General features: G+C 44.2%; 1 long non-coding RNA gene across 1 annotated transcript in view; it reads left to right on the forward strand.

The window, feature by feature from the left end:
• The window catches only part of LOC106968411 (uncharacterized), a 28,195-nt gene extending 21,212 nt beyond the window's left edge, over positions 1-6,983 (forward strand). The window contains exon 3 of the long non-coding RNA XR_001429135.3: positions 5,059-6,983. This is a non-coding gene — a long non-coding RNA (uncharacterized LOC106968411). The remainder of the gene's footprint in view (positions 1-5,058) is intronic.
• The last annotated feature ends 526 nt before the right edge of the window (positions 6,984-7,509 follow it).

Consider the following 7,509-nt stretch of genomic DNA (forward strand, 5'->3'; position numbering starts at 1 on the left):
TCCTTTGCTGTTATAATGTCATGAAATATCTCTGGGAGTTCCATTAGTGTGAAGTTGATCCGGCATCCCTGGCACTAAGGAATCTTTCTCCTTTTTGTCAGAACGAATCTCCCCATGTGTGTTGGGCAGGGTGGCTCACAAAGGTCCTGGTTCACATGTGGAGCCTCTTCATGGCAGCTATGTCAGTATCGCCATGGTCATCCACTTCATCTACCAATCTGGTTATGTTCAATTTGAACTTTTCCTGAACAAACCGCTTTTCATTTATCACATGCATGCTCATGTATGTTGGCCAATGCCCTTTTCTGATTATCCATTCATTGTAAACATCCCATGGTTTTATTGCCAGGACACAAGGAGGCAACAGAAATAGACATTTTGCTGTCCATGACGCCCTGAGTAGGAGGGTGACCATCCAACAACAGACTCTGGAGGAAGTGATGGGATTGGTGACTGAAGTGATGTGCGTCATTACTTGCCTCATGGTCTGTGGATTGCAGAGCCAGTGGTGAAGCTGTGCCTTATGCAATTCCTCATGTGCCATGGTAGCTGAACCCCGAAAGGTGTTGTTAGGGGCACTTTCATCACTGACCTCGATTGTTCTTGTCTCCCTCTGTGCTTCTCCTCAGAATCTGTCTCTGACAGTAACTCTGTTGTCGTCCAGCATTATTGTGATTGGAGGCCTAACCAGATGGTGTAGAGAGTGGGGAAGGTGGTTGGATCACACATAGTTCCCTTTCACTGGCTGGATGGGGTGTCACTGCTACTATTTGGAAATGTCCTTCCCAAGATGAAGGCTGTGTTCTGTAAGGAGGATTACACAATGGTTACTCCTTCCTTCCTCCTATCAGGACCACGGGAAGTGTTGCAGGGAGGGTATTCCCTTTGCATTCACCCAATCCTCTGTTAGTTGGAGTTCCTGAAGGAAAAGGCTGAAGAAGTGTGGGGACTTCTCTAAAACTGTGGCCCCTAAGAGGTTCTCACTCAGTATCCCACACTCAGAGTCTAGCAATTCCTCAAAATTCCTACCTTAATGTTCCTATTGGCTTGTGGCATCTGGTGATTTCTGTTTCAGTTTAGTAAATATCAGGTCCTCTGTCTGCTCAGGGCACCTATTTTTTCAGATGTCAGGGTGGTGGTCTGCCTTGAGACCTCAGTTTTCTGAAGGGCCCAACAAAAGTTTTCAGTATTCAGTTCATCTGGCTTTTCTCATGGCAAGGATGGAGTGCTGACATCCGAGTTCTTTACATGTCCAGCTAAAACCAGAAGCCCAGCAAAGTCATGCTGGAGTTTCTGTCTCAGCTGTCCAGTTGTGAGGCTCACGGAGAGAGGGAGGCCACAAGTGGAAAGCCATTAGTTGCAAGTCAGAACAACCTAGTTCCCTCGTCAGATCCAAAGGGTTCAAGAAGGGCTAGAGTCATTCCCTGTCACAAAGCAAGGTTGTTGAGTCTTTCCCCAAAAGGGATTGGAACATCTACAGGACACTCAAGCCAAAGAAGAGACACTTGGGGGAACAGAGCAGACCCATTTTCTAAGACTGAGTACTGTGTGGGTGTCAGACACTGTGCTATGTCCTCTACATGGATGGGGCAAGTATAATACTCCCAATCCAAATTCACATGCCTTGTTAAACACCTACAATGATTGCATCTCACTATATCTACCTTTCCAAAAGTGTGTCCTGAAATGCTATTTTTTGGAAGATGTTAATCAGAGTCAGGGGATGTTGGGGCAGAGAAGGGTGCTGTAGGAAGCTAGTTTGGGAAACTGGGTTGCACCTTGCAGAAAACTCTGATTCCAGGGCTCTAATCCTTGTACAGAGCTGGATTCTGGGACTGAAGGAGGAAGGTGGCAGAGTCCATGGAGGCAAGTTTCCTCCAAGCCATTAACGAGGGATTGATCATGTTGGTGAATCAAAGGGTTCTGAATTCACGGATTGATGTAGCCAAGTTAAATGCCTAGTTAAAAGCTCTTGAGGAAGAAAGAATCCAAATGTGCACGGATTAACTGAAGCAGATGAAACAATCGATGCCCTTAAAGATCACACAAGAGGTCGCTACCCTGGGAGAGCTTTGCCACAGTTAGAAAATCACAGTCTGAAGGAGGAGGCAGCATCCTCCTGAACTGTATCAAGGAAAAGAAAGAGTGTTTGCCAAGGATCTGATTTGGAGGGGGTTTACCTTGTCGGGGTTCAGGAGAATCTTCCAAAGCACATGATAGGATCAGTCGCACATGCAAAGGTGTCTCATATGACACCTATACAATACAAGCCAAAGTTCTGTTGGAAAAATTTGAAGGAACCACTGGCTATTATCCAAGACAGCTTATTTTCCACGAAAGTAAAAGCTCAGGATAATGCACTGAGTGCTCTTTTGGCTGAGAGACGCCACACAACTTAAAAAATGAGAGTGCTTATCTGGGACCAGAAATATTGAGGAAGAATCTTAAAGGTTTCCAAAGTATCCTTTTGTCCCTGCTGTTGCCGATGGACTTTTGGCAGACCCTTGGCCAAGAGCGTCCACCAGGTCAGCCCCATCCCCACATGGTGGCCTTACACTGAGCACGAGAAGGAGGGGCTGGCTTTGATCCAGCCTTGCCAAGGAACTGAATGTGGCTGGCCTGGGCTCCATCTTGCTTTGTCAAATGGTGTAGGTTCCAAGGGCTCTGGGGTGAGGGGCAGCTCCTGTGAAGTGACTCTGTCCTTACCCACATTCTAGAATGAGAGGAAAAAACTGCCTAGAGGTCTTCCCTACCTAGGGGGTCACCTCGCCCAGCACGTCTTCTCCTGAGGTGCAGAGAAGTATGTCTACACCAAGCACTGGCCACACAGCCTAAAGGCAGAAATGAATTGCTTCTGAGTTGCCTCTGCTTTCAATGAGGCTGCTTCTGAACATCCAGAACCACAGTAAGACACTTTTGTCTCTACCAAAATAATTTTTTTTTCTTTTTTTAGTTTTACTTCTGTTAGTTTTTATTGGCCCAAATGGAAACTTGATAGGATTTTGTTATTCTTAGATAATGTTTTATAACTGCAGATTATTTAATGTGACTCATAAATTACTTGATTCTATTTTATTTTATTTGTAGATAGTGCAATTATAGTATCTCTACTGTTGCTAACAAGTCCACTAAAATCTTCCAAAAACATGGCAAGAATTTTGTTTTGTCTTTCTTCTAGAATGATTTTGAAATTTTTCTACTTTGTTTTTACTCTGGTTAAGGAATTATACAACATTTCAAATGGCGACTTGATGCCTAATTTTTAGGTTAGTGTTTTATAAATATATTTTATAGAAGTGTGAATCTTGTTAGTCAATTGTTTCCATCCTATCTGATTTCTAGATGGTACAACAGTATTTTTATTACTGCTATTGAACAATATCTTCCATTGATCCAGAAGATTTTTGGTAAACTTTGGTCTCTGTTTGAAAGTAATGTTGAATTTTTCTCATTTGATTTTGCTGCAATAGTTGAGTGATTATACAAATGCTCAAATGGAAGCTCAATAGAATTAAAATTCTTCGGATGGTGTTTAATAAATGTAGCTTATTTAAAAGTGATTTCCCTGAGTGCACAGACTCTTTCCCCTCTGAGTACTTCAGCTGCTGTTCAACAAAGCCCATAGCAGGAGTGTGTGAGAATTTTATGTGAGCTATCTTATGTTTGGAGATACTTGAAACTCAAACATTTATTTTTGTTTACCAAAGGAATCATTCACTCTAGTTATAAGATTAGCTAAATAAACTTTGGTTTTAAAAAATAGCTTTGGAAGCTTTGAATATGGCCAAAGATCCCTACTTTAGAATTCATTGTGAATATTAGGATGTATGTGAGGAGGGGCATGGGCAGGGTTTTGGGGGACTCTACAAAGGGTTGGAATTTCTTCCCCCGTTTCACCCTTAAAACTGACGAAGAACAACCTGAAAGAGTCAGTGCTCAATGCTAGAAGAATTTTGGCAATAAAATAGATAACGTAATATTGAATGATAAGATACAGCATAAAGTAATCACATATAACTCCACACTGATGGAAATGGACCTGAAAATTCTCTAAAAAAAAAGTATGGAGAGGAAAAATCCTAACACTCCAGTGGAGAGGCCTCACGGATGCCACCTTAACCAAGTGATCAAGGTTAAGATCTCCTGTGATAAGTCACACTGATATTGTGTCCCTCCTGATATGAGAAGGTCACTGCATCTCCATAGATTCTACCCCCAAACCTATGATTCCAGTCAAATCATGAGAAGCTATCAGACAAACCCAAATTAAGGGGCCCTGCGAAGTCCCTGACCAGCAACTCTTCAGGTATATGAGGTCGTTGAAAGGAAAGATGTACTGACAGAGGATTGCAGACCAGAGAAGACTGGAGACATGATGAGTAAATGCATTTAGAAAAAGGGTATTGGTGGAAATACTGGTGAAATCCAATAAAATCTGGAGTTTCGGTGATAATGGACCAATAGTTGGAGTAATGCAGTAGTGTTAATTTCTTGATATTGTTTGGACAAATGTGTCCTAGTTATGCGAGATATTAAGAAACTAGGTGAAGGGCATACAGGAACACTACTGTATTGTCTTTTCAACTTTTCTGTAGATCTAAAATTATTCCAAAATTAAAAGTTTGTTAAAAAAAAAGTTTGTTAGGGTCACCTCGGTGACTCAGTCGGTTAAGTGTCCAGCTCTTGATTTCGGCTCAGATCATGATCTCATGGTTTGTGAAATAGAGCCCCTCGTCAGGCTCTGCACTGACAGCATGGAGCCTGCTTGGGATTCTCCCTCTCTCTCTCTCTCACTCAATAAATAAGTAAATAAACTTTTTAAAAAAATAAGAAAAAAAGTTCGTTAGACTTCTGAGTCTGGAAAAGATGGTGGAGACTTATCTCTCTGCTACTCCTGCTAAGTACAGCAAAACCCTGGACAGAGGCAATAGACAATTGATCCTAAGATGACTCTTAACATCAAAAAGACTGGCTAGGACCCTCAGGGCTAGAGGAATAACATGGCAATACATTCCCTGACTTCTTATTTTTTATTTTTTTATGTCCTATTTTTCCCAGACTGCATGCTGGGAGAGCCTGAAACCAAGAACTGCCGGAAGGAGTAGACGACAAAAACACCAAGACAATCTTGCTCTTTCTGGTCCAAAGACATTTCAGTAGGACAGAAAACTTTTTTGGCAACATCCCCATGCCCCAACTCAACGCCATGGATGCCCCACGCCACCCCACCCCAAGGTGATGTCAGCAGAGCCTGAGAGGGGAGTGCAGACACCCACCCCTCTCCCCTACATTGGGCAGAGGCACTCCTTTCCTGTTTCAGTGTCAATGAAGACACATAGGAGACCCTGGGCTTCCTCTCTCAGGGCAGCTGGTGCCCCTCCCACTCCCAGCGTAGAAATTTACAGGAGAATTTCAGATGGGAGAGGGCTGAAGAAAGGGATTCTTTCAACTCACATAAGAAGTCCTGGGCAGACACCTAACCGCTCACATGTGAAACTGACCTGAATAAACATGCTGTGGCCTCTGGGCAGTATACAAAGGAGACCAGAATAGCGCTGCAAGGATTCCAATCCAAACTGTCACCGGACCTACAGCCCACACCTGTAGCCAGGACCTGTGCTGGCTGTAGCCTGAGTGACCGCTGTTAAAATGGAAGATTCATAGAGGATCCAGATTGCCTAATATACTACCCAGATGTCCGGGGTACAATAGAAAATCACTCATCATAACAAGGGGGTCTCTGGAATGTGCATGGCACGGACTTACACGATCACACAGGCAGCCCTGAGATAGGGCACCTACCTGTACATCAATGTTCTAAAGTTTCAAATGTCTGTAAAGAGTGTCCTTGGGCACCTGCTTTGGGCAGTGAGGAGACCCTCATGACTCTTTGTGGAGTATGGGGGGCAGAGGACTGGAAAGGGGGAAGGAGAGTCAGGAGGGAAGGGAAGGGCGATTTGGAATGGGGAACACACACCAACACCTTCCAACGACGTTGAAATAGGGTCCTTTCCTTGGGTTCATCACACGATTGACCATTTTCTGTTGTAAGTGCTCTGGATTTATGTTCATGGCCAAAGGCAATAAACAGACACTTGATCGTTTTCTGAGTTGGTGGAAGGATGAATGATTCGTTATTCCTAAAGAACTAAATTCATAGAGCTCCCTATTAAGTTTCAGGCCAGAATAATGCTGCCCCGCTCCTGCGTCTGCAGTAAAACCTGTGACTCGTGCCACTTTGACTTGCACCATCCATTCTGTACCTGCCTCAGCTTTGCCTAAGAAATAGGATATTTGGGAGACAGATCTTGTCTATTTTCTTTTAGAATGAGCAGACTCGCCAAACACTGTTAGATCATCAAGAAGCAAAATGCCTTGACCACATGACCTCAGTTATCCCCCTCAGAAATGTTTCCATTCAGTGATGAGAACAGAGGGGCAATACAAACAGTGTGGAAACAGAATACGGCTTTCGGTTTAGACTACCTAAGACTGGTTAATGCCCTTTATGTTTTACAAAGCACTTTCACGTACGACAGTGTCTTGTTTGAGCCATACATTACTCCGTGTTGTGCCCTGTGGACTTGCAGAGAGGTTCATTAACGCCCTAGTCGTGATGAATGGGTTTCCCATCATTAGACAAGGATTGAGTTAAATCCTTGGGTGTAGCATCAGCAGCTCTCTCCAGATGTGTTTTCACGCCACCTTTTGTTTAAAAATGCCAGTTGTGCCCCAAGTGTTTCCCTTTTGACTGGCTTTTAGGAAACTTATAGCTAGAAGTAGTGTTAACTTGTTATAATAAGCGCATATCGAGACACTGGGACACTCGCCTCTTCTGCTTCTTTAAGATGGTCTCTAATTGTACTACTTTTCATTATGTTCCATCGTGCTTTTAGGCATGAAAGGGGCTTTGGATGTTATCCAAATGGCAGTGGGAAGCCATAAAAGGGTCTGGCAGGGAGGTGACCTGATTGAATAAGGATTTAAACGGATCATTCTGGCTGTCACATGGGGAATGGAGTGCAGCGGGCAAGCGTTGGGGATGGGGAGGAGACCAAGCGTGAGATGAGTGCCGGGGCCTGGAGCAGGTGGCCGCAGAGGAGATGGACAAGGGAGCCTTGTCCGGACTCCAGGCGGTTTTGGAAATAGAATCGATAGAGATGTGGTAGGTGGTGTGGCAATGGGGATGAGGCCACAGAGACTGTGTGATGGACGGCCGGATAGCAAGAAGGGAATGGAGGGCAGGAGAGAGTGGGTGGAGAGAGGGAGCAGCAACCATGGGCGCCCTACTTTATGTCGATATACTAGATGTCTGTTACCTGTGAAATTGCAGGGAGAGGAAGGCAATGGATCCGAATGGGAAGGGAGTCTGAATTTTTCAGGGACATCAGGGACCCACAGACAGAATAGTGCTGCTTGTCGAGTTGCTCTGGTTAACAGTGTGTGCCCCTTGGTGAGGGATTTATTCTGTTGAGTTGTGGCTGGGGATTCTCCCACTTATGACCCGGA

This window comes from Acinonyx jubatus, chromosome C1 (assembly GCF_027475565.1).
Source record: "Acinonyx jubatus isolate Ajub_Pintada_27869175 chromosome C1, VMU_Ajub_asm_v1.0, whole genome shotgun sequence".
NCBI classification, from domain to species: Eukaryota; Metazoa; Chordata; class Mammalia; order Carnivora; family Felidae; genus Acinonyx; species Acinonyx jubatus.